Genomic DNA, 5,564 nt, shown 5'->3' with positions numbered 1-5,564 from the left:
AGCGAAAAGTCAGCTACTGGAACAAATCTGAAAACACACCCCAACTCAACATCACCAGAATTAAAGATTGGTACTATCAACATAAGAAACCTGAATGGCAAAGAAATGGAGCTGGCTGAGGAATTAGATAAGTACCAGATCAACATAATAGGGGTGACTGAAACAAAAAAGGCAAAAACTGGTGAGATCTTTCTGAGCAAAAAATACAAAATGTTAATTTCAGGCAATGACAATCAAGGAAAAGAAGGAGTAGCCATAGTATTCAACAAAAAAAATGAGGCTAATCTTCTTGAATGGCAATCAGTCTCAAATAGAGTGATGTGGGCAAATATAAGAATGGGGAACTGGACAATGAGACTTATTTGTGCCTATGGTCCCACAGAAGGTTCTACTAAGATAGAAGTGGAGGAATTTTTTTTGATGCTTTAGAAAAAGCAACTGACACAATGAAAAAGGAAAAGTTGGTTCTTGTTGGCGATCTAAATAGCAGAGTAGGAAATGATTGGGAGATATACAAAAAATATTTTGGGAAAATTTGGAGAAAAGAGCAAAGCTAATAATAATGGGAAATATCTGTTGGATTTCTGCTCACCACATGGACTGGTTATTACTAACACCATGTTCCAACATAAAAATGTGCACAAATTCACTGGAGAGAACAGTCAAGGAATAAGAAAAGTCTCATTGACTATGTTATTGTTGATAGTGATGTTTTCTTCCTGGTGCAGGTCAGCAGAGTGTACAGAGGATTTGAAATTGGAAGTGATCACTATTCAGTATTGAGCAGGATAAAACTGAATTTCATATTGAAAAGAATAACATGTAAGAAAGTTTTAAAGCGAATAAAAGCTGAGCAGCTCTCAGATGTGAACTGTAGACTAAAATACACAAAGATTATTGAAAAAAAAATGAAAGAGTTTGAGAACAGGAACCAAACCTTGGAGATTCAGTGGCAAACATTCAAGGAAACATTGATTGATTCAGCCAGAGAGACATGCGGTGAAGTTATCTGCAAGGATAGAAAAATCAGAACTCCATGGTGGGACACAGGAAGTAAAAGAGGCAGTGAAGGAAAAGAAGAAAGCATATCAAAAGTTCCTGGCAAATAAGTCAGTTTGTGCTCTTAGAGAATACAGAGACAAATGCAAGAATGCTAAACACTGTGTAAAACTAGCTAAACAAAAGTCATGGGAAGACTTTGGCAAGAATATAGAAAATAAATATCAAGAAAGTGGCAAGGTATTCTGGAGGTTGTTGAAGAAGCTTAGGAATGGAGGAAAGAGTGCTGTAAAAGGAGTTAGAGATGATAAAGGTGACATGAAAATGGCAGAAAAAGATATCCTTGAAGTATGGAGTAATTACTTTGAAAAACTGCTAAATGAAACAAACAGTGATAGCACAGTAGTAAAAAACACTCAACAAGCATACAGTCAGGAATACATATCTATACTTGAAGTAGAAAGAGCTTTACAGTGGCAACGCTGCATAGTTCAGAATGCCTGGATAGAGGGACGAATTCCCGATGATTGGAATAGAACTCTAATAGTGCCTATATATAAAAAGGGAAATAAAACTGAATGTGAGAATTACAGAGGTATATCCCTACTGAGTGTGCCTGGTAAGATTTATGCAAGTATACTTGAGAAATGGTTGAGAAGAATTGTGGAAGAAAAAACTTGAAGAACAAGCTGGATTCAGGCCAAATAGAGGCTGTCAGGATCAGATCTTCACTTTACGACAAATAGTAGAGAAATCATGGAAATATAACAAAGATCTGTATTTAAGTTTTGTCGATTTGGAAAAGGCATATGACAAGGTACCAAGAGAGAAGCTATTCAATTCGCTACAGTTATATGGTGTCAATGGGGCATTATATCAAGCAATACTTAGTCTTTATTTGAGTTATAAGTCAGCAGTTAGAATTAAAGGGAGTACAGGAAGATAGTTTAATGTTAAATCTGGTGTGAGACAAGGATTTACATTATCCCCTCTGTTATTCATTATCTATATGGATCACGTTATGAAAGAAAGTGGTATTAAACATGATGTCAAAATTGGAGATGTTAATGTCAGCTCTTTGCTTTATGCGGACAATGTTATACATCTAAATAAATCCACTACAATTCTGCAAGATTCTCTGACTAAATTGAATAACTGATGTAATAGGTATGGTATAAAGGTCAGCAATAAAAAGGCAAAGCAATGAAAATAGGCAGAATCATTGAAAATGACAAATGTGTTGTGAATGGAGAACCTGTGGAACAAGTGAAACATTTCAGCTACTTAGGCATGATTTTTAGTGAAGATGGCTAATTAAATATAGAAATAGACAACAGAATCAACAAAGCTGGTATGGTAGGAAGTCGATTGAATAAATTCATATGGAATAAGAGAGAAATTAGTCGGAACACTAAATTAGCTCTATACAAGACAGTGTCCAAACTAGTTTTAACTTATGGATCTGAGAAAGATTAGAGGTGTGAACAGATGGCATCAATGGCAATATCATATTAAAAACGAGGATATTAGGAAAGAACATGACATTGTCAGCATCCAGGAATGCATTAGCAGAGCTAATCTCAGATGGTATGGTCACTTAAACAGAATGGGAGAGGAAAGATTAGCAAAACAAGTGTTCTCTGCCAGGTTGGCAGGAAAACGACCCAGAGGAAGACCAAGAAATAGGTGGATTGATATGGTACAAAGTTCCTTAGACGATAGAAATATAAGATCTGATAATGTTGGAGTCTTGACAAGTAACAGACTGATTTGAGGAAAAATTGTAGATAGGAAGTTAGTAATGATGTAAATTTTTCATGTAGTACTATTATATCCTGTACACCCCTTGAGGGTACATGGCAGGAATTTGATGATGTCTCCTCTTGATACATGTCGTATCCAATTATGCTTTCTTTGTCTTATGGTCTTTAGTAAATTCCTTTCTTCAACTCCTTGTAATACTTCATTGGTAATTTGTTTCTGTCCACGTTATTTTCTCCATTCTTCTCCATAACCGCATTTCAAATGCCTCCAATATTTTTGTTTCTTTCTTCCCAAATATCCTTGTTTCTGACACATATAAGGTCATACTCCAAATATAACAATAAGGGATTGAGGATTGGATTTTGAGGACTTTCTTCATTATTTTGGAGAACTCGGGTGATGGTAATTGGTCAGTATATTGCTGGTCAGTAGACTTCTCTTTTTTTTTTTGGAATAGGCTGGATACGAAATTTCTTCCATGCATTGGGATAAGTATTATCTCAACTGAGTACTCTGGACAGGAGAACAACTGGAGAGATGCTATTGGGACCAGAAGACTTTTTAGCAACAAAGTTATTTAGTAATTTTCTGTCTTTATGTTAAAAGAACTGCAGGAAGCATACAGTAGTCAGATTCCAGTATGGTAGGAGATAATTTCTCCTGATCATCTATGTAAGAGTTTGAGGAAAAGTGAAATGCTAAGAGATCAGCTTTATCTCTGGGTGAAGTACTAGTGATCCCATCAGGATTAGAGAGGTTGGTGCAAGTGCAGGTGAACAGAAGTTGTATCCAACAGCCTTGGCAATGGACCAGAAGGCATGGATTCCATTTGGATAGGAGGCAAGTTTTCTGCTGTTGGCCTTTATAAAATCTGATTTAGATTTGTTGTGTGTTTTGGTATAGGCTTATGAAAGTGGAATTCTTGATGTAAGCTTTGATACACTTTCTGTTGGACCAGGACCTGGAAAATGGACTAGGGAGTTTTGGTAGAATTGGGGATGTAGCCAGTGAGGAAAATTTCTGTCTCATTTATAGCAGGTTTAGAGTTAGATGAATGGAATCAATAGCCAGACTAAGGAAAGGGGGAGTAGAAATTCCAGAGGAGGTGCCATTTGGCACCTTTGTAGCAGAATGCAAAGTCAGGAGTGGTTTGAGGAAGAGCATTCTATGAGAGAAGAGTTTGTGGCCTGAGTTGCCTGGAGGAGAGGTGAAGTGACTTCTAGAGTGTATCAGAAAGGAGAATTGGTTAAAAAGAGATCCAGGGTATTTGAAGAGGGTTATCAAGAAGTGATGTAGGTATATGTACAATTTGCTTTAGGTCATTGCTTACAACAAAGAATTCTGCTTCTTGTAAGGCTTGGTCAGTGGTATTGGAAAAGGAGAGCTAGCTGGAATTGTGGATGTTGAGATCACCTAGGAAGGATGATCTCAATATTTATTAGGCATTCGTCCCTGTATTCTTTCCTATCAACAAAATCTCCTAGTCGCTATCCATGAAAGATAAAGAGCCACCTCTCCCTCTCTCCCTCCCTGTTGCTTACCAGGTTCGGTGTGAGTACCTCCATTGAAAAACAACTACAAGAACAGTACTCTTATAACAAAAATAAATTTGAAAAATCTGACCTTGTTCAGCACAGAGTAGACTCTGACCACAATATCTTGTGGTCCAATACTCATCTTTTACATTGGTGCCAGTTTAAGTTTTAGCAGATTTAAAGAGTGATGAAGCACTTTTTCATTGCCCAAACTTATGCAGTGAAATGGAAAGAACACCAGAATCATAGACTTAAACATAGATTTAAACAAAGAGAAGTTATATGGAAACCATAACTTCTCTTTGTTTCCTAGAATAGCATCAGTGAATTGGAATGACTGACTGTCAATTTCCAAGATTTGAGAGAGAGTGTCTCATTGTCATAAATGGTAAGCAATAGCACATATCAGATGTCACTAGCTAGCCCACTCTTCCAAAGATTAATAGCTAATTGGGGCTTGGTCCACTACTACACAAAAATATTTTTTTACTCCTGGTTGAGCAACATATGTTGTAGCTTCTGGTAGGACTAATTGCTGTAAATCAGTTGAATTGGTAAGGGCATTCATCACTTATTTACAATTTCTACATACTATTTTTTTCTGAAAGCAGACATTAATATTAGGAATGGTGGCTAGACTAGGTCTGTCAAACATTCATTAACAGTCAGTAACTAAAGAGTCTCTGCTGCTCTCTTTTTTAATATTAGTTTTGACAAGTGCAATGTCTATTTGTGCAGCAGAAGCCTTATGAGAATGTCCATTCAACTTAGTTACAACCTCTCTAGCTTTAATATGCAGCATTGCTTTGTCCGATTTGGTTTTGCTCAAAGTCTTTGGGCTCCATGGATATTTTTATTTTGTTCACAATGCCAAAATTTCAATTATCAGCTTTACTTACTTTGTCAAAGATGTTGAAGAATTGATTATGTGCACATTTTTTTATCATGTTTCTGTAATACCGCCTTAGCCTCATATGAATAAAAGTAGAATATTTAGTAAAAAAAAAAAGATAAAAAGATGGCAATAGAATGAAACACTTGTGGCTCCAAGGAGGAACCGCATCACTTCTCAAAATCAGTTTTCCAAATACTAAATGTTTTATTTTATTTTTTGTGTGTGTGCTTTTTTGCTGCAAAAATTGGTTTAGGACCCAAATGGCCATGCCAAAATGGTAGTGCCCAAACGTACCCAACCGTTCAGTTTGTGTGCAATTTTAAGAGTTTCTTTTCTTACTCTTTTATAGATACAGTAAAATATACACGTAA

This window comes from Typopeltis vanoorti, chromosome 10 (genome assembly GCF_054136105.1).
Source record: "Typopeltis vanoorti isolate ZY-2024b chromosome 10, IOZ_Tvanoo_1.0, whole genome shotgun sequence".
Taxonomy (NCBI): Eukaryota; Metazoa; Arthropoda; class Arachnida; order Uropygi; family Thelyphonidae; genus Typopeltis; species Typopeltis vanoorti.
The sequence above is the reverse complement of the archived record's forward strand: the minus strand, read 5'-3'. Positions refer to the sequence as shown.